Below are 23499 nucleotides of genomic sequence, written 5' to 3' on the forward strand. Positions count from 1 at the left end.
TACCACTTCTGATATTAACACAACTTTTGTAAGCATGCAAATTAAAGAAACCTTATCTATCCCACTGGATGGATGTAGAAAATCACCATAAGGGTGATTGTTCCCTTTCAACCTTATCCCCAGATCTAGACCTTATCCAGTGATCTGGAGACATTTGAATTTCTTTGATCCACAAAGCTGATTTTTCGGCTTATGTTATCCTCTGATATGGAAACACTTATCCACTGATTTGTTGGTTGAGCTGCATTAAGACCAACCGGTTCGATACAGTATCCATCTTTCCACCTCTGCTGAAGATTGGATTGATAAGATTGCTAAAATGAAAAAAAAACCTCCTATATCCCTAAGTATCAACATCGGCTTTCACCCTCACATCATTCCTTGTCTTATCATATGCATGGAATTGTGTATTTAAAGCCATGGTCATAGATTGGATGGTGTTGATACATCAACAATTAACATCTTTGAGTGTGTGCTTATGTATAGAGAGTGAATCTAGAGATGCATATTGGACCAATATTTATATGGGGTTGCACCAGAGGATGGTAGTAAGTTGTCAAAAACATGAAGCACGACTGCTGGGGATTGGGAACTATTTCCATTTGTGTCATTTCTATTTTCTCATGACCTCTTTAATCTGAATGCAATACGCACCCCTTCCACAATCATTTGTATAAAATCAATACCAAATCCAATATATAATATGTCCAGACTTCCTTCAATCAAAAGATTCCTGGAATTACTAATACCATATGGGCATTTCTCCTTACCTTCTATTGCTCCATGTTCCACTTCCCAAAATACTACTCTTCATTGTCATGCGGGTGGGTTTCACTTCAATTCCATATTGATAAGTAATAAGATAAGGCAGAGAATTATAGGAGGAATATATTGTGTCACCACTCTAGCAAAGCATGGCAGGAAGGGAGGAGATGATTTTAGTTCCAAACAAGGGGAGAGAACCACACTTTCTTGAATCTCGCATTCGAGGTAGTGGCACTATTATAGTAAGTAATTGCTTTATAATATTTCAAATAAGTTATTTTACAGGGAATATAAGGTTTTGGTCGGTTTTAGTTAATCTCATGTTTAATTTAATGTCTCATTATATAGTTATGAAATTAGTGATTTCTAAGTAGCATCAGGGACTTCAGTTTACCATCATTCGCATCGGAAGAATGGTTTAACCAAAGTCTTGTGTTTTCTCTTCTAGCTCTAATCCATCACTTCCATCCGAGGAATTATTGGACGTACCCTTATCCAACACTGGAATCTATTATTAATTGGGGACCTAATCATAAATATTCAATTTCAAATTGATCTGAGTTGAGGACTGTTGGAATGGTTATCATCTGTTAATTTTATTGCTGAGGTGCTAAGTTAGCGCATGTTGCATTTGTGTCAAAGTTTAAGGAATTTGGATTAAGAGGGTTTCTATATAAATTTACAACTCAAAACCTATCGAAGGAAAAGCCCCCTTATGAAGAAAAACCCTTATTGTTTTACTGTCTTCGGGGAACAAATTTCCATTATTTCATTGCTAGAGATTTAAGAACATTATGATTTGGAAAAATTCCTTGGCTCACATGCACAATGGTTTCGTTGAATGCACAAGAAAGAAATGAATACAGAGGAAGCCCTACTGAATATGCAACAACAAGAAATGGTCGAAAATGGATAGTTGTGAAATGCATTTCTCGAAGGGTTTGATGTTGTGGGCTATAAACATGGCACTATCGTTTTCTCTATTGCACCAACAAGAGATGCAAGTGGTAGTGTTTTTCCTCAATTTAATGGAAATCTCAACCAAGTCAATGATTTATTGGTAACAATGTCTGCTACAAAACTCTGGGTGCTACTAGGATTGGGGTTAGCGAGAATATTTTTACCTAGCAGGAGATGGAAGAAGGCAATTAAGTGATATTTTAGCACATTTATTGAGTGGATTAAGCCACTTTCGCCTCCTTATCCCTCACCTCCCAAAGAACTACACCCTCTTACGGGCCTTACATTCGCAATTAAATAACTATTTGATATAGAAGGATACCTAACTCGCTTTGGAAATCCAAACTGGCGAAGGACCCATAAACCTGTAGTTTGAATGACACTTATGGTTACATTTGTTGTACAAGTGGGAGAAACATGTGTTGGGAGAACTATCATGGATGAGATGGCATACAACATTAGTGGAGAAAACAAGCATTATTGAACACCAATTAATCTAGCTGCACCTTCACGAATACTTAGAGGGTATTCTAGTCTATCTTCTGTGGCGATTGTAGCTGAGCTTGTTGACTTTGCTCTTGGTACAGATATAAGAGGAAGTGTTAGAGTGCCTACAGAATTCTGTGGTAATCTAGGGTTCCATCCTTCCCAAGGGGTCGTTTCCACCATTGATTTTGTGCCAATGGCTCATAGTTTTGATATTGTTGGTTTCCTTACAATGGATCCAAATATTTTGCGTTATTTTGGTCATATACTACTATAGTTTCCATTCATGGAGTATAGGAAACCTAGGCGTATTATAGTTGTAGATGATTGTTTTCAGGCTAGAGATATTCCTAATGATCAAATATTGAATTTAGTCACTAGGTCCACTGAAACATTATTTGGACAACAACTTTTAAATCACATAAACCTTGACAAGTATCTTGCTACCAAAGTTCCAAGCTTAAAGTATTTTTAAAATGAAAAAGAGAGAAAAAATGGTCAAGGTGGGGTTTCTGCTTTGAAGTCTCTTTGCAGTGCATTACACCTTCTTCATAGGTATAATGATTGTCCTTCAAAGCTTTATTTCATAACATGCATATTTCATATTCTGAATACTAATCGATCTTTGTCCTCAAAATATGTATTGTAATTTCTTGAATCCTATATAGCAGAGTAGATGGAAATCTCTTTTTGAAATTTTATGATTAGAGTTATAATGTATCAAAAGTATCAAATATCTTATTAATGATTGCTTAATCAATTTGGCTTGTTGGGAACATGTTAAGTCCTTTTTAGAATGGATGGAAATAATTATAGCTTAGGGATTGAAGAAATAGATATGCACAGCTAGAATCAAGATACTTTCTATCAATAAATGTATAGCCTAATATGAAAACCACATTAACTATTTGGATAATATATGCAAGTTGATTATGTGATTTCGATGAAGATACACCAAAGGTATACCCTATAAAAATGCATTTGTCCCAGACAGATGTCTTCATTTCAGCATACAGTTGGGACATTATCTAGATTTTATGTTGTCTATCTTTAATATGGATCAAATTGACATCTCTTAGATTTTGGCTTCGAGCTAGTGAGAGACTATATGTCATTTGGAAAGTTTATCACTAAGGTATAATAAAAAAATTTGTATAAATTTTACCATCTTGACTCTTTCAATACTAGATCCATGCCCTCGTTTGCATAAATTAAGTTGAAAGTTTATTGAGTTGAAATGTTGATATTTTTATTGTATAATCTGTAGAACAATGATTATTTAATTTAGTTGTCAAAGGAATTCCATTCACTCTTTTGGTGCATGGTCCTATCATGTTAAAATATTGACAGTAATAGTTGAGTGGATATTAGTAATTTAACATATTATCTATATTATTTTGGATGATTATAATGATCTTATTTTCTGTCGTCACAGAGAGTAGAGTACAATTTGAATTGGGTAACTAGGATGCTACATAGAACTGAACTGAACTGATTTTTTTTGCATACCTGAAAGACCATAATATGTCAAAGGAACTAGAGAGTACAACAAATATTCACAACATTTATAGCTAAAAAGAAAAGAAAACAGTGCTTGCATGGAGTGCTCATGAAAGTAGAAAAAGAACGGTACAAGAAAACACCAAAATGACGGTGACCTAATGCATGCAAGTACATGGTTAAACTAAGAAATTAACTCTAGTGTAAGTACATAACAAGAAGTAGAAAGAGAACAAGACATCAAAACCAAATGAATAACAAAAGGGTGGACACGGTGCTTAAAAATTTAAAGGGTGTGAAGTTGTGAATATTGTAACTTTCATTTATAACTCATATATGGGAGATGTATGCATGTGCATATTGTTATTTAAATGAGGTTATACCTACACTAAATTATTTGTGGCCAATAAGAGGTTGACGTGTAAAAATATAATATGACATGATTATTTAAGAAAATCATAGTATAGTTAAGCAGAACCCACATTCTATTACTCTTAAAACCTTGTCCAGATGAGAGATTTAATCCCAAAACTCAAAGTTATGGGTATGATAAAGTTGTACTATGAATGATTTCTTCTATGAAATTGAACTACAACCACATGGCACAAGAAAAGTGAATTTCTAAAAAAAGGAACTTAAATACTTTAACACAAATATTTTCACTAGTTGTAGAAGGTGAACAGGTCTAGGAACTTCCTTATTCTCTTATCGATAAACTGAGCATAGTTTGGTACACTTACCTAAAGGTAATATACATAAATGAAGGAATTTTTCGCATAATACTAACATGGTTAGAAACATGCAGATGAAGTATATGTCATGCGGGTGATGCTATGGACATTAAAATGGTGTACCAGTGGTACAGATGGTACTATGAACAAGAGGTACATATCGTACAAGTATGAATACATATATTGCATAATAATATATGACATGTTTAGCTACGAGTGTATAATAAACACTATGTGAAGGTATGCATGAAGACACTGGATGATTTTTTGGTATGGAAACCAACCTGGAGTGCGTACAGAAGAAGGAAGATATGAAGTGATTCAAGGATAAGTATTAGTGTTTAATTTCAGTTTTGTATACATGTGAGTATGAGTCTCGCCTATGAGGAATACAGGTTATATATAATTTATGGGCATAAATTATTTTGATCGTTATGTATGAGCTATCATAATATGATATTTTGTACATATTATGTGTTAGTTGACTTGTGTATCCAGAGAAGCTACTGGGAGCAAGTGTTCAACAAGAACACATAGGCTTAGAAGAATGCAAGGTAAGAACATGCATTTATTCAACCATGGTAAATGCAGGAAATATAAGCCACAATCATTCAATTAGTAGTACTGTATATCAAATTATAACATTAACTACTGTAAACATAATTAACTTTTTTTCATTTCAAATCTCTCACACAATTGATTGCAACAAATGTTACAGGTAGCAATGGAAGGAGATGTGATCCTTCTAATCGATATATATTGGAATATTTTCATTAGATTCCAAGGTGATGGAATCATCTAAATTCATAAAAAACTACATGTGAACAAGCAAAAGAACAATATAATATGCAGTAATATATCAAGGATGATGTAAAGTTAAGGGTGGGAGTATGTAACACCCCTACCTCTTGTGTAAACCTTTGTTCCCCTAAGCAAAGAAAATCTAGGTATGATCTGTCTAAGTAAAGTAAATACTTTATGAAATAAATAATTTAATTAATCGCTTGGAAAAGCGAAACACTAAGAGATGAGATTCTTGCCAAATTCCACTGGTGAATGGGAAGGGATTATTATTCATTATAAATATTCTAGATTCAATTCTAGATAAGATGGATGGATTGGAGATAAATATCCATTGAAAAAAACATAAAAGCTTTGTAGTAGAGAAAGGAAAGCTTTTATAAGGAAAAGCCTCATGGGAGAGAAAGGCAAGATTTTCTACGAAAAGCCTAGGGAATTAGATAAAACATCTACCTAAAAGTGGGACATCGCTAAGGGAAACTATATCATGAAAGAGGGTATTAAATACCCATTACAAAGATCGAGAGGGGTAGTTGATCCATGGAAACAACCTCGGCTTGGGGCTGAACTAGAAGATTCAGTTCTAGATTGGGTAGTGGTGCTCCATTTTCCAAGTGATGTTCTCCTTTCTACTCTAGCTTGATTCAATGGCATGGGATGCTCTGTATATTGACTCCTTACACTTCTTGTTGAAAATTATTAAGCTTATGAGATGATGGAGTTGCATGTGTTATAAATTTTCTGATGAGATGTTTGAATAAGTATGCTTGATAAAAATATGTATGATGAATGATTTTGGTCTTAAGGTTTGAAACTGTAGAGCCTGTGGTTCTAGTTATATACTATATGCATTATGCACCATCAGATGAATTTGTTCCATTGAGGCGTGTTATAGTTATTTGTTCATATTGCATAAGATATATGTGAGTAGTACTTTCGACTGTGAAAATAGGGCTATGAACATGTTATCTGGCAAAGCTAGCTACATTGTATTGATGACATTATCTCCCTTAATGTTGGTGCTAAATTCTCAAAGGATGGAAACTTGAATGCAGGATCTTAAATGATCATCATTGACTCTTCCTCTATGATGTGATTTATGCATAAGCATATTTCAAGTTAAATTTAGTGAAGAAACACCATAGGTGGATTTTAATACTTTTATAGGAGGTATTTGCCAATAGTATGTGGTTTCTAATATGGTGTCGAAAGAGGTATGATACAAACATGGTAGAATACTATGGTTGAAGTTGCATGCAAGTAGTATGGTGCATATCTATGCTAATGTATTATGATAAATAAGAATGGATCACATGCCTGAAGATATGATAGGGTTAATAGAGTAAAGAGTCTGCATACATAAGTTCATCATTTAATTATGCTATTATTCTTAGTTATGAGTTAAATAAAGAGATTGAATAGAAATTCTAGAGATAAATATATTTATGAAATAAAAATTTTAAGAATAAAAGAGATGGATGTATGCAGGATATATTCTCAAGTTAGATGAAGTTATCATTGTAAAATATATTATGATCTGATGGCTTTTATTTCTAGAGAGAAAATATTGTATGTGTGTAAAAACTAAGGATGATTAATCTACGAAGAAGTGTGATATGGCTATTTAATAAGGTTCCAATCGTGATTTCATACCATGTTATGCAAAATTTTAGTATAGCTACGAGGGTATATGTATTTTTAAGAAGTCATAAGAAGTTATGTATGAAGCATAACTTCTATTTCTATGTCTAGGTATTATGTGCAATAATAGAAAACATAACTATGTCTAAATCTATTTAACATAATTACTATTTTCTAGTTGGTCAATTGGTATGACCGAGTAACACTAACTCTCTTAATATTCAAGATATGCTTATTAAATTGGAAACAAGTTCCTTAAAGATACATTGGTTACTCCTAGATTTATTGAAGAGAGATAACTTAAAATTATGATCAAGAAGCTTACAGTTCTCAACATAAATGGAAGATATATATACTATAGGAATCATATAATTTTAACAATCTTAAACATTTACTCAGGATAGAAGGGTAAATTTTTTTTATAGTAGTTCCTTAGGTTTGATGATCATATAGGTGCAAGTCAAATTCAACTATAATAGAGCGCATGGCTAGAACTATAACAAAAATATGAGTCTTGTATTGAAACTATACATTGAACTCCATTGATGGTGTGGTCAATTATATGTACATCATCTCAAAGAAAACATTTATCAAAATGATAGTACAATCGAATTGATATAGGTACATATATACCATTCTATATTTAAAAAATCGAACAAACTAGTAATACAATTTATCATTTTTTGTTAAAAACAAATGTATTCAGAAGTAATCTACATAGAAATTATATATTTAAATTTAACCATATAGAATATGAGACTCGGTTGAGACGCAAGGGTATAGAGAATAATAATCATGAAGTCGAATAGTGAACTAATAAACATAAAATATATTGAACCAATATCCTATCTATTAAAACAAGACTAAATATTTAAAGCTGAAGTTGTATAAGTAGTCCCAAGATTAGATGATTGAATACATTGTTTTGAAGCAACATACACCATGAAGGCTAATACGTTAAGGTAGAAATACATAAAAAAATTAGTGGCAATCCATAAGGAGGGTTTAAATAACCCTATGCCAATGCGCAAAAACCATGTGTACAACATAGACATCAAGGATGGGTAAATAAATTAAGAGGCTAACATGTAGTCGAACCCTGGGGTTAAAGTGTTGAAACCAAAAGTAGAAGTGAATGAAATTCGATAGATGTTTCACCTAGAATTGTTAGGGTACCTAAAAGGGAACCCTCATATATTAATATGGTATTCAATAAAGAATGAGTATAATAAGTAAAGTGAAAATTGAAGTTAAAAATGGGAAAAACTACTCTACCTATGGTAAGTTTGCACGGTGGTCCCATCTCCATGGCTTTTCTTGTCAAATAAAATTAGAAAAAGAATGATTGTCAATCTATTTTGTCAATTGAAACAAAACCACTATATAATAACAAATTTCATAATTGAGAAGAAGGTCTGTAGTCACCTATCATTGTTGACATTGTGACCTTGGCCCCACAACAACCTGCTTATATATATATATATATATACAAAAAAAATTATGCTATAAAATAGTGATTAATAAAATAGAAAGAAAAAAATTTCACCGAGCTGAATATATCAAATAAAGGGAAAAAATGAAGAACCCAAAAACAGGATTTCAAGGTTAAACCCCAACTTGGGCTTGATAATAATACTAAAATGTATGCTAACGCCATAAGATCACCTATTAAAAAAACCATAGAAAAATACCAAACATACTTTTGACTTTGTTACCACAGAATCCACATTAAGAACCATTTTCTGCCAACGTTTCAAATCCCAATCGCAATCCATCATCAGGACAGCTTCAATGCTTGATAGAAGAAGAGCTTAATGGAGAGATTAAATAGTAATGAGGAGGGTAAATTGAGATGAATGTCGGCTCTCTTTTTGAATAAAAAATTATTTTCATTAATAATATAAGAGAGATGTCGGCTCTTTCTTTTTTGAATAATAATTTTGATTAATTAATGATGAGCTAATTGATTGCTATAAATTATTCTTTTGATGGTCATTATCATAATTAAAATTAATATTAATTTTTAATTAATTAATTATAATTTTTAATATTTGGTTACTTTTAATTTTAATATTAATTTTTAATTTTTATTAATTAATTTTTATTTTTCAATTTAATATAAGAAAAATTATTAATATTAATTGTTAATATTATTATTAATAATAATTATTATTACTAATATAATAACTAATAATAATAATTAGTATTAATAATATTAATATTGATCATAATTAATATTAATAATATTAGTGTAATGTATTAATATTAAAATTATTCAAATTTGTTTAAAATGAATTGGTATTGATAATAATAATTATTATATTAAAATTGACATTATAATATTAAGAATCAATATAAATAGTTAATAAATAATAATTATTAGTAATAATAATTCATAATTAATATCAAGATCTAATAATTAATATTAATAATTAAAATAGTAAATGTTCAATTTTATAATTAGTTTAACTATTTAATACATTTTAATTAATTTTTAATAATCATGATTTATAATAATGGCTGATGATAATAGTGATAGCTATTATCATAATTACTAATGTAAATGATTAATTATGAGCTAGTTATTATTATTATTATACTTAGATTAATATAGTGGGGTTACTAACTTACTAAGATTAGAAAGAGGAGCGGGTGAGGAGTTAATATTTCCACAGAATGGTAGCCCTGAGAGGTATTAGTGACCTTAATTTCTCTGATTAGGAGAAGCCAATTTCCACTAATCTCCATACCATTGTCTCTATTGAGATTATGCGGGTGTTTGATAATCTCAAGAGCTTCTCTAATCTTCCGCCTATGATGTTGTTCTTCCCTAGCGATAATTGAGGTGCTTTCCAGGCAGACATGGTGTTTAGTTTTTGAGGAGTGCTCTGCCAAGGCCGAAGTACGAGACCTTTCATTCTTAATATCAGCACCATGTTCCTTGAGTCTAGTGTGCAGGGAGCAACCTGTTTCACCAATGTATCTCTTACCACAACAATCCACTTTATAGACTCTGTAGTGTCCTATCTAGGGTGCTAGACTAGGCTATATTTATTATCGACCAGGATGCGTAGACTTAGAGGCATGCGTCTAAAGTATATAGACATAAAGGATTATTAGCTAAGTGGTTATGATGGTAGGTCACAGGACTTCTTTACGGAAGATTGAGGTATGTTACCTATCACCCAAGCACTTAGGTCACTCAGTTAATCTACTTAATTACAACACTGTCACTCAATGCATTTACCAAATTAAAACACTGTGTATCACTTCAAACCAAGATTTCAATCTCCTTACAGAGACACCATGCACGAAACCCCTGTTCAGCAAATACTCAGCATTCACTAATATTCATGCAAGATAAAGACATACGGAAATTATAAGCATACTTTGAAATGATAACAGAGTTCATGACATTGCTTTAAAAGACAACAAAGGATCGAATCCCTTAGAGGATACGATTCACGATCTCAGTGATGAACTGTTCAAGCACTATCATAAACATAAACCATACGCATTCTATTGAAATCAACAACCAATTCTAATTACTGTGCAGATCATTCAATACCCTAAGTTGCGAATAAAAAGGAAATTACAGTATACCAGTTTAACGCAGGGCCCGTCCGCGTTCCAGAGGTATACTGGACTGTGATCAACCGATTATAAAATCAACGCAACAAGACAAAGATCGTGACTGCAACTGTGTTCTTGATATTAAGTTCAAACTCTGTTTTCAAACGATACAATGATAACCCACCATTGACTACACAGAACTGTGTTTACATATGTTTTTACAACCCTTACATTTCGAAAACGAATGTACATTCATGATGTGGCTGTTGCCGCTTTCATCATGTCGAGATTTTTTAAAATGTTTCTATCCTAAACTGATTTCAAAAAGGAACAAAACTAAATCAATTTAGAATGCTTTGTTGTTGCTGCCTTTGTCGCCAACATGCTATACTTTGACCATCGTTGACCGCGCATGTAGGAGGGTCGATTCTGCTGTAGGATAGGTATTCATCCATGCTTGGACATTCTACTTTTCATCCCTACCCTTTGCTCTAGCCTAGCTGTCATGCCACATGTCCAACAATGAACCAATTACAGGATGTTGGAACTTCCTGTAGTCATTTTACCAAAAATTCCTAATTCTTTAACATAAAACTCCTAAATCAATTTCAATGCATTTTAATAACTATAGGACTATTAACTAATCAATTTTCAAGGGATCTAAGAGATATATGATGGAAAGAAGTAGGCAAATGATATGTTTTAGGAGGAAAAAGGAGGTCATGGGATGGTACCAACATCTCTCCCCGACTTAATGAATTAGCATGTCCTCATGCTAACCCCGAAGTGCTTCCCTTGAACTCTGTCCCTGCCTGTATCTCTGCTGCCTTTAGCAATGTATCCACATTCTTTTTCACCTGGGCATCTTTCTGACCATGGAGCTCCTGCTTTAATCTTTTGTATTTGTCTTTGAGGGTCTTCTTCTGGTTGTACCACTTAGTGGCCCATTTACAAATATCCATTTGCTCAGCTTCAAGTTCACTGATTCGCTCCCTTAACTTTTCATTCCTCTATTGAGTCTCTTTACTATGCGCTCAGAGCATCTCATTTTCTTTCTTGATAACTTTTTCTAGCATATTAGCCTCCATGAGTTCTTCCTTTAATTTCTCAATTTGTTTCTCCAGTTTCTTTTGCTTCTTAATGGGAGGTGGTGAACCTTTTTCTTGCCTGTTATGGCTTTCAACCTCTATATCAGCTCCTGGTCCTGGTGGTGAGTGGTCACTACTCTCAATATCCATCGGTATGGGTGCATTGGATTCAAGCTGGTCTTCTTGTAACTGGGCTTTTGGTGCTCTCCTTGTTCTTCTTGAATAAGTGGTGAAAATTTTATCTTGCTCTACCTTCTGAGCATCTTCTTTTCTCATTTTCCTAGTCCTTATGCTGCTCACAGGTGGAGGTACCTTGCTTGCTTTGGATACTGGGATCTCTTCATCGATATCCTTCATGAAACCTGAGTTCTCCTGCAGTTCTTCTTTGTCTTCCTCATCTTTAATTTGATTAGCAGCTAAGAACTCCTTCCACATTTTCCCTCTTCTCTGCAATTCATGCTCAATAAGAATTTTAATTAAACCAAAGTGATATAGGCTCTTTTCTTCATTTCCCTTCTGCTTTTGGATGGTCTTCGACATCTTGGTTAGGCTTTGTAATAGAAAATATGGTAGACTGATAACACACTGCCTTTTCAAGTGTAGCAGTAATTTAATATGGTATAGATAGACAATACTGTAACGGCCTTCACAGGTTACGAATTTTTGGAGAATATAGTCCATCTCGTCCCAGGGATGCATCAACCAACTCCTTGGAACACCTTTCTTCCAGTTAACTGATGAGACTCTGGATCTAGACATAAATTGAGTCCACGAATTCTCTTTAAATTTCTTTGTCTTAAAGTACTTCTCCCCTTCTGGGCTAATCCCTATTGACTGGGCTATGGTGTCCTCCGAAACCCTGAATGAGAAGTTACCTATCAGGGCTTTCTCTCCATTGAATGTGAAGGCGAATTGTTTGGTAACCTCTTCATTACTTCAATGAAATTTCTCTAAAAAGGGCAACCACTGTATCTCTTTGAGAATTGAAATGCAATCTTCATGATATTGAGAACTGTCAAACATGCTCGGCTCGACCCTATTGGTCATTTTGGCAGAGGGTCGTGCTCTAGCAATTTCAACAAAGAAATTTCAATTTGTTACCTGGTGGTGTCGCTCCCTTAATATCCAGTATGATGCTCGGTCGACTGTCTTGTGACTTTGGTGGGAGTCGAAACCGAATGGTTATATTTCCCTCTTGTGGCGCTCACTGCTTTCAATCCTTACTGTGGAAGTCACGGGAGTCAAATGCCAGCATAAAATAACTGAGAATGATGGTGAAATAACCACTACACTTACTTCATAGCGTATTTATATTTTGGAACAGAGGAATGGCTGTACCGCTTGTATAGATGCCATCATAGGAGCGCTGGAAGCATATATGCAATACTGGGGTATGATTTCAGGGAGTCCTCTGAATCATTTGGCTACATCGGGTGGTGGAATCATAATTCGGCCGTGTGGAATACAATGAATAGGCCCGCTTTAACATTTGTTTCTTTCCCTTTTTTAAAAAAAAACACAATCCACCACATGTCCTGTTTCTATTGATACTCGGCCAAATGGAGGATGTTGGTATGGCTGTAGGATGCGATTGGCATAACAAGGTTGATATGAAAAGGGGTAATGGATTTAAAAGTATGAAATAGGTTGGGGTATGAAAGATGATAGAAGTATGAAATAGGTTGGGGTATGAAAGATGATAAGAATTAACAGTGAGATAAGGGATGACGGAAAATGTAGTGCCCTTGAAATCGATCATAACAGTCACAGTCATTAAATTTAACATTAAAAATTAATCTAAGAAATTAAATGTTAAGAATAAGGAACATATTACACTTTTGTTGGTTGTTGTTGCATTGGCATGCTGAGTAGGACTAGTCTCTTTTGACTATTCTTTGTTGTTCATAACAGGGCCCCTGAGATAGATTCGAATGCAACAGGTCCCTCTGAAATCTTGAAGATGTTCATGCAGCTCCTTATATGTATACAGGTTCCTTGAGCTTGGGTATTTGATGGAGTCTTGGTGCCCAGCAACCTGTGAATCCTTGTAGAAACTTGATGAAACTTTGTTGAAGTAGCCCTGAAGTAACAGTCTCTTAACAGGTCCCTTTTATGTGTCTTAAACAGGTCCCATTACTGCTGGTGTTGGTAGCATGGTCTTCTGGACAGAACAGGTCCCCCTGCATAATGTTTATAACCAGGTCCCTCTGAGATAAAACAATGACAAAACAACTTATTTATTGAAATCTGGAATGCTGGAACAAACTGCTTTGGAAATTTACAGTGAGGAGATGAGATAAGAAATCTTTAAGAATTTACAATGGAGAGATAAAAGAACAAAATGCTGATGCTTCTCTCCCCCACTAAAGTTTTGACTTGTCCTCAAGTCATTATTCAGTTGATAAATCAAATAGTGAACAAAAGAAAGAGAATTCTTACCCGCCAACGAATTGGTTTTCAAGTAAGAATTCGGGGTTAGAGTGTGCCAGAGGCTGGTTTTCACATCTAACCCATTGTTATTATATATATATATTTTTTATTTTTATATTTTTTAGTTTTTGTTTTGTTTTGATTTTTTTTTTTTTTAATTTTCTTTTTGAATTTCTAAATTGAAAGGAAATGAACTAAGGCAGGGATACTGCAGCTGAGGGCTGCAGTATCTCAACCTCTCTTTGTTGAGATACTGTTTGGAGAAAATCTTGCTTGCTGATGGGCTTAGTGTATAGTTTCAGGCAATGAACATTGATAGTAAAGGAATGACCTTCTCCATCAATAGTTTTGAGCTTGACTGAACCATTGTCGTAAGCCTGAATAATTTGGTATGGGCCCATCCAATGGGTGGTAAACTTGGCTTTATGATCTCTGAATTTAGAGTCAAAAAGTAAAGCCTAGTCACCTTCCTTGAACTGCTTCTTCTTGATATGTGCATCATGCCACTGCTTCCTTTGTTTCTGCATGAGGATTGTGGTTTCCTCTGCTTGCTGCCTCATTTCATCCAGCTGGTTCAACTGCTGAATTCTTTCTTGTTGTGCTTGGTCCAAGTCAATTTGCAAATCTGCAGCCAGTTTAAAAGTATGTATTTGAAACTCAATAGGAAGCATTACCTCTTTGTCGTACACCAACTGATATGGTGTAAATCCTGTAGTATCCTTCCACGTAATTCCGTAAGCCCAGAGTGCATCTTTGAGCTTCTCTTCCCAATTCTTCCTGTTCATTGCCACAGTTTTAGTAATGATCCCTTCCAAAGTTTTGTTTGTGGATTCCACCTGCCCATTGGCCTGTGGATGGTAAGGGGTACTTTTCGTATGCTTGATTTGGCATTTGTCTGTGATGTCCTTCACTAGCTTTGAGGTGAATTGAGTACCTTGATCAGTCACTATTTCCCTTGGTACTCCATACCTTACAAAAATCTCTTCAAAAAGGAAATTTACCATTGTGTGTTTGGTGGCTCTAACCAGTGCTTTTGCTTCAGCCCACTTTGTGACGTAATCAATACATACTAAGATGTACTTCTTACCATTGGAGGTTGGGTTAATGGGTCCTATAAAGTCTAGAGCCCATTTGTCAAATGGCTCTAGGTGAACTTGGGGCTGAAGGGGCATCTCGTCTGTAGCTGTTGGCCTGCCCATTCTTTGGTAGTTGTCACAACTCTTCACATACTTCTTGGCATCCTTAAAAATGGATGGCTAGTAGTATCCAAGAGTAAGAACTTTGAATGCTGTCCGCTTAGCTGCAAAATGCCCACCACACGGTTCATCATGGCAAGAATTTAAAATATCAATTATCTCATCATTTCTTACACATCTTCTAATGATCATATCATAACCAGTGTAAAATAAATTGCCATTAAGCCATGAATATCTAGCACTTTGTTTCACTAGTCTCTTCTTTCCCTTTGCAGTAAAGTGTGGAGGTGTCCTTCCTGTAGACAAATAATTGGCCAAATCAGCATACCAAGGATTTACTATGGAAATTGCAAATAAATTTTCATCTAGAAAAGAATCTTCAACCGGAACAACCTCACCTGGATTTTGCAGTCTAGAAAGAAAATCGACCACCTGATTCTCTTTACCTGGTCTATCTAACACTGTGATGTTAAATTCCTATAACAATAATAACCATCTGGTAACTCTGCCACTAGTTATTGGTTTATTCATTCAATGTCTAATGGCAGAATGATCAGTATGTACAAAGACCTCATAACCAGTTATATAATGTCGGAATTTATTCACAGCATATATTATGGCAAGTGTTTCCTTCTCTGTGACTATGTAGTTTAACTCTGCAGGTGTTAGATTTTTGCTAATGAAATAAATGGCATAATTAAAAGATTCCTCTTTTTGGCCTAATGAGGCACCCACTGCAGTGTCAGATGCATCTGTAAAGATATGAAATGGTAGGCTCCAATTAGGCCCTCTCAAGACTGGTGCGGTTGATAACTTCTTTTTGAGTAGTTCGAATGCTTGTTGGCAGTTCTCATTCCAGTTGAAAAGTACATCTTTTGTTAGAAGTTTAAACAAAGGTAAAGCTATTTTACTAAAATTTTCAATAAACCTTCTGTAATAGCTTGCATACCCAAGGAAACTTCTTACCTCTCTTTGATTCTGTGGAATTGGCCAATCAACAATGATCTGGATCTTTGCTGGGTCAACTTTGATGCCTTGAAAAGAAATATAGTGGCCTAATACTATCCCTTCGTTTAACATCATAAAGCACTTTTCATTGCTGAGGGACAGATTAGCTTCAATACATCTTTTCAAAACTCTCTCAAGGTTCTCTAATGCATGTTCAAATGAATTGTCGTACACTGAAAAATCATCCATGTAAACTTCAACACAATCATGAATTAAATCAGCGAAAATAGCTAACACAGCTCTCTGAAATGTAGCTGGAGCATTGCAAAGTCCAAATGGAAAAACATTGTAAGCATAAGTGCCCCAAGGACAGGTGAATGTGGTTTTGTCCTGATCTTCTAAGGCTATCCTGATCTGGTTGTAGCCACTGAAACCATCAAGAAAAGAAAATGATGATTTCCCAGCTAGGGTGTCTAACACTTGGTCAATAAATGGTAGTGGGAAATAATCTTTGAGCATTGCTTTGTTCAGCTGTCTGTAATCAACACAAATGCGCCACTTACCATTTTTCTTGGGCACTATAACCAATGGGGATACCCACTAACTGTCAGAAATAGGATATATAAAATTAACTCTCAACAGTTTTTACAATTCTTCTCTGACAATATCTTGGAGCATGGGGTTCATTCTTCTCTATGGTTGCCTCACTGGTTTGATGGTACTATCTGTATAAATATGGTGAGTGCATATGTCGGGGTGAATCCCATGCATATCGGTGTAGTCCCAAGCAAAGGCTTTCTGGTATTTTCTCAATAGTCGAATCAATTTCTCTTGCTGAGATGAGTCTAGGTGATTGCCTATGTTCAGAGTTTTCCCTGGACTAATCTCTATGATCTGACTCTGTGTGTTGGTGATGGATTGAACTGGAAAAATATCGTGGAATGTGGTTTGCAAAGATTGAATGGTGCATGTTTCCTGAAAATTTTGGGCCAAAAGTACATCTGCAGCATGATATTGGTCATTTCTCAAATTTTCGGAAATATCAGGTTGAGAAAGGAATAATTCTACCAAATCATTATTGTTTTGTTCTTGGAAATCATAGATTTGGTCAATGCTAAAAACAGATTGTACTTCTTCTTTATCATTGAATTTATCATCAAGCCACAAATTGTGTGTTACTGCTGGTGATTGTGCCGATGGATAAAGAGTGAGTTGTTTTCTTTCAGTCCCTCTTGAAATGATCATGTTGCCCGATCGACATCCTATGAATGCATCAGCAGTCACTAACCATGGTCTACCAAGGATGATAGGGTGCCCTCCTAAATTGGATTTGGGTTGAAGAACTAAGAAATCCACTGGATACTCCCAAGAGTCCAGTGAGACAATTATGTCCTCCAAAATCCCTTCAGGAATCACTTTAGACCTATTAGCTAGTTCTAGAACAATTGTTGTATGTTGTAAATTTATGAGCTGGAGTGTTCTCATGGTTTCAAGAGTCATGACATTGATTGCGGCCCCAAGATCTATCAAAGTGTTTGGAATTTGTATGTTGTTAATGATGGTGGTCACTTTGGGAATGCCAGGATCAACATACTTTTCCATGGAGATGGTATTGGTCATAAGGCCTGCTAAATGTCCTATAACATGAATGGTTTGAGGATCAATCCTTTTTCTAGCAGGCTTCTTGAGGCATATGTCTTTGATGGCTTTAGTATATATGGGAATGTCTTTTATAGCTTGCAGCAGTGGAATTTTTATGTAGACATTCCTGAGTTCATCTAAGACATCAAACTGTGGTATAGACAGTGGAGGTTTTATTTGGACCAATCGGTCTAGAAAAGGTGGATGCAGTGGTTGCATCTGCTTATCTTTGGTATCATCGTTTGGTTTTCTTTGATTTGTCATTTCATTTTCATTTTCTGTGTTTTCTTCTTGCTTATCTGTTATTGGAGAATCTTTGTGGAGTACCCTACCAGACCTCAAGTTGATATTTTGCAAGGGTTGTGTGGGATATGAGGTTCCCTCTTCTACATTGTAGGCTGGCCTCTCTGCTCTATTATTTGGATTTGGGACAGTTTGTGCAAGAATTTGAGTAGGTCTGGGAGGTTGTGAGTTAGCTGGAAATTGCAGTTGTGGTGGATTTATTGGTGGAGGAGCAGGCAGTGCTTGTTGAGTAGGTTGAGGCTGATAAACAACTTGCTGAGGATACTGCTGATATGGTTGAGAATGTGATGAATACGACTGATGGTATTGTTGATATGGTTGTGAATATGGTGGGTATGATTGAGGATATGTATGATAGGATTGAGAGTACTGTTGAGATGGTCTCCATTGTTGCTGTGGTTGGTTTTGGTGCTGCCATGGCATGGGTACATTCCATGAATTTTGTGCATACATTTGATCATTTACAGGAAATTGCAAATTTTGATTTCGAAACATACCTTGAGGTGCTGGCCTTGGCTGCCATGGTCTCTTTGTGCCCATGTAATACACGTTTTCCATCTCTTCATTAGCTGGGCCATATTACAGTTCTACAAAACCTTAACTTTAGGACAATTAAACATATCATGATGTTCAGTACAGAAAGCAAAAACTTGGATGTTTTCTAGTGGGCAGTCTTTTAATGCATGTTTCTTCCAGCATTTTGGGCAGAAGATAGCCATTATCTGATCTTCATCTTCTTGTTTCTTCTTAGCTTTTAAAGTGTCAATTTGGTTCCCTAGGGTGCTTAACAGATCTGTTTTAAACTCTTCTAACAGATTCCCTATTTCAGCCCTTGTGACACTTGCGGAGGCAGATTTTGTGACTTTAGATGACAGGGTTCTTTTTCCCATTTTAGCTTTGCTCCTTGAATACTTTTCGCACAACTCAGCGATTTCTTCAAAGGGTAAGGCAGAAATGTCACCTTTTCCCATCAAGTTAAGATGATCCATGTATTCCTCTCGGATACCTTTCAAGAATATTGTGCGGATCAGATCAAGAGGCATAGTTCGGTGTTTGGATTTTTGTAAGTTGTAGACAAACCGTTCTAAGTATTCCTCTAAGGTTTCATCCTCTTGCTGGCTCATTCTAAAGATATCATCTTTAGAATCTTTGGATCTACAGTAAGGTTCATATTTCCTTAGAAATATTCTTCTCATGCCATCCCAATCAACTATAGCATGCTCACCAAGCCTCATGAACCATCCTAAGGCTGATGCCTTTAATGTCGCTGGGAAGAGTCTAAGCCTATGGGCATCATCTGTATAGCCATATGTTCGACATACAATGTCAAACTCGAACAAGAATGAGTCTGGATCTTCTGAAGCCATACAATAAAAGTTTGGTAGCACGGATGGGGGTATGTTTTTCATTTTGATCTCATCATCTTCTTGTGGTTCATGTATAGGAAACTTAAAAGTTGACTCCTATTCATCTCTCTGTCCTTGATGTGGTACTGATCCAGCTCCTTCCTCAGCCATTCTAATAGGTCTCTCTGTGTTAGTGTCACTTGTTTGAAAGAGGAGATTAAAGAAAGATTGTTCGGTCACTGTGCTACTTTCTCCTTGTGTGGAAGGTCTAGGAAAGTGCTTCTTCTGTGATTTATGTGTGAATAAAGTTTGCCTTTCGATGAGAGTAAGTCTTTGTCCTGACTTTTGTTTTTCTTCTAATGCTTGGATGACTTCCTCAGATGGTGTTGTATTCCCTAAAGAGTCTCCTCCTGATGATGATGGGTTAGTTTTTAGATGGTGGGGGGTTTTTACGAATCTACCCTGACTGTCTCTAAATCTAGGCATAAATGAACATGATTTCTAACTGTGTTTTTGCTCTTTTTTTTTTGTTTATTGATTTTTTTTTTCTTTTTAAATCCTTTAAGTACGCCTCCCCGGCAACGACGCCAAAATGTAGTGTCCTATCTAGGGTGCTAGACTAGGCTATATTTATTATCGACCAGGATGCGTAGACTTAGAGGCATGCGTCTAAAGTATATAGACATAAAGGATTATTAGCTAAGTGGTTATGATGGTAGGTCACAGGACTTCTTTACGGAAGATTGAGGTATGTTACCTATCACCCAAACACATAGGTCACTCAGTTAATCTACTTAATTACAACATTGTCACTCAATGCATTTACCAAATTAAAACACTGTGTATCACTTCAAACCAAGATTTCAATCTCGTTACAGAGACACCATGCACGAAACCCCTGTTCAGCAAATACTCAACATTCACTAATATTCATGCAAGATAAAGACATACGGAAACTATAAGCATACTTTGAAATGATAACAGAGTTCATGACATTGCTTTAAAAGACAACAAAGGATCGAATCCCTTACAGGATACGATTCACGATCTCAGTGATGAACTGTTCAAGCACTATCATAAACATAAACCATACGCATTCTATTGAAATCAACAACCAATTCTAATTACTGTGCAGATCATTCAATACCCTAAGTTGAGAATAAAAAGGAAATTATAGTATACCAGTTTAACGCAGGGTCCGTCCGTGTTCCAGAGGTATACTGGACTGTGATCAACCAATTATAAAATCAACACAACAAGACAAAGATCGTGACTGCAACTGTGTTCTTGATATTAAGTTCAAACTCTGTTTTCAAACGATACAATGATAACCCACCATTGACTACACAAAACTGTGTTTACATATGTTTTTACAACCCTTACATTTCGAAAATGAATGTACATTCATGATGTGGCTATTGCCGCTTTTATCATGTTGAGATTTTTAAAAATGTTTCTATCCTAAACTAATTTCAAAAAGGAACAAAACTAAATCAATTTAGAATGCTTTGTTGTTGCTGCCTTTGTCGCCAACATGCTATACTTTGACCATCGTTGACCGCGCATGTAGGAGGGTCGATTCTGCTGTAGGATAGGTATTCGTCCATGCTTGGACATTCTACTTTTCATCCCTACCCTTCGCTCTAGCCTAGCTGTCATGCCACATGTCCAACAATGAACCAATTACAGGATGTTGGAACTTCCTGTAGTCATTTTACCAAAAATTACTAATTCTTTAACATAAAACTCCTAAATCAATTTCAATGCATTTTAATAACTATAGGACTATTAACTAATCAACTTTCAAGGGATCTAAGAGATATATGATGGAAAGAAGTAGGCAAATTATATGTTTTAGGGGGAAAAAGAGGTCATGGGATGGTACCAACAGACTCCCTTAAGTTGATGTCTATCAATACTATCTTTGACCGATATCATACCTTGCCTAACAGTTCCAGGTACTGAGAATTGCGTGTTTATGTTTTTCTTTCTCAGGATTTTAGCAACCTTATCTGTAACTCCATTAATGTAAGGTAGAAATACCCTACCACATTGAGGTTGGTCTTGAGCCTTAGGTTCACGAGATAACATCTTTTTCTCGGCTTTCTTTATGGCTATTTTAATCTCATTTTCTTTGTAGCCTATACTCTTAAAGGTTGGGACCAAATTCTTCTTTTCTTCATTAAGATGCTCAACGTCAAGGATATGAAGGGCCCTGATAGCCAGAGTGTTTATAACACCAAATTTCTGGGCTAGGTGATGGTGGGAATCAGTGTGGAGGTAGCTTTCTGTGTGGGTTGACTTCCTGAACCTTATGCCCTAGGGAGCCATCCTCTTTCCTGATGATGAGAACGTCTAAAAATGGGATGCTCATGCTTTCTTCAAGCTCCATAGTGAATTTTATTTGTAATGAGATGGAATTTACGTGAACAAAAAACTTGTCAAGCTCTGTTTTACCATGTGTCCATTTTATATTGGTATCATCGATGAATCGCTTCCACCATTGTGGCTTCAAAGGTTAAGATTCTAGCACCTTCTTTTTAAAGTATTTCATGTATAAGTTGGCCACGATTGGCGAAAGGGGTGATCCCATTGCCACTCCAGATGGCTGCTCATAATATATTCCTCGGAAGGTGAAAATAGTTGATCGCAAGCAGATTTCGCCCAGTCATGCAGTTCCTGGATTAGTAACATCTTTTATAACCTGAATGGCTTCATCAAGAGGAATCTTTGTGAATAAGGACACTACGTCAAAGCTAACAAGGATGTCATCAAGTTCTATATTCTCATTCTTAATAAGATTCACAAAGTCATGGGAGTCTTTGATGAAAGAATCAGTATTTCCGAGAAGGGGCTTAAGTATTTTTGCAACATACTTAGCAAGTTCATAGGTTGGGGATCCAATGGTATTGACTATTGGTCTAAGAGGAACTCCCTCTTTATGGATCTTGGGCAACCCATAAATTCTTGGGATAGTTTCACAAGAGGGGATTAATTTCTTCTTTAATTTTTCCTCAAGGTTGGACTCTGAAATTGTCTTTTTCACCTCCTTCATAATCTTGGCGATGGGAATATTGCTTAGCTTCTTATAACTGCCACATCTGAGGTGTTCATTCATTCATCATACATAGTCTTCCTTATCCAAGATCACTGCTGCTCCTCCCTTATCAGCCTTAAGAACTACAATTTTATCATTGTTCCGCAAGGATTTGAAGGCCCTTTAATATTCTTTACTCAAATTACTTCTGGGATATTTAGCTTTTCTCATAATGAGGGAGAACTCTTTTCTTAATGTTTCCTTATCTTCCAAAGGAAGGTTATTAATCCCCTCCTCTATGCTACATATCATATTCTCAATAGGAAGTCTTTTCGAAGCAACAATAAATCCCAGACCTCTGCTAAGGACATTAATAACTTCAAGATCTAATTCTTGGGAAGACAGATTAACCACTTCCCTTTTTAATTCGGAAGTGCTAACTGAAGTCCTTTCATTATTCATATTAATGTCATTCCTATCCACAACAACACTCTCCTTATTACTTCTTTAATTGCTGCCCATCGACTCTTGTATATTAGTGGTAATTAGGTCCAGATTTTGCATTGGTTCCTTGATGTAATTACTGTATAAAAGATTGCCAATGCCTTTCTGCGTATTTCTTTTATTAATGTTTTGATTTTGCTTAAGTTGATTGATGTAATTCCTGTCCATAGGAGGGTTCTGCGTATTACCTTGATTGCTACCCACCGAGTATTGCATATTACCGCTGGTTAAGTTGATGTAATTATTTAAAATATTGCCAATGCCAAATGCTTTCTACGTATTTCTCTGATTAATGTTTTGATTATGCTCAAGCTCATTGATGTAATTACTGTCCACAATAGCATTCTGCGTATTACTTTGATTTCTGCCCACCGAGTCTTGCATATTATCGCTGATTAGGTCTTGATCTGGTTGGTTGATGTAATTATTTAAAATATTGCCAATGTCAACTCTGTTCTGCTTAATGTTGCCCACTGGATCTTGTATATAACTGTCTTGATTCTTCATGAGCACATTGATGCAATTGCTTTCTACCATGTTGCCAAAGCC

The 23499-nt window shown here is 35.5% G+C and overlaps 1 pseudogene; it reads left to right on the forward strand.

The window, feature by feature from the left end:
- Positions 1–1831: 1831 nt before the first annotated feature.
- Positions 1832–23181, forward strand: LOC149165692 (outer envelope protein 64, chloroplastic pseudogene; annotated as a pseudogene).
- The last annotated feature ends 318 nt before the right edge of the window (positions 23182–23499 follow it).

Source organism: Pinus tabuliformis, chromosome 5_1, assembly GCF_031772625.1.
Source record: "Pinus tabuliformis cultivar Carrire ecotype Pingquan chromosome 5_1, CPIR1, whole genome shotgun sequence".
Lineage (NCBI taxonomy): Eukaryota > Viridiplantae > Streptophyta > Pinopsida > Pinales > Pinaceae > Pinus > Pinus tabuliformis.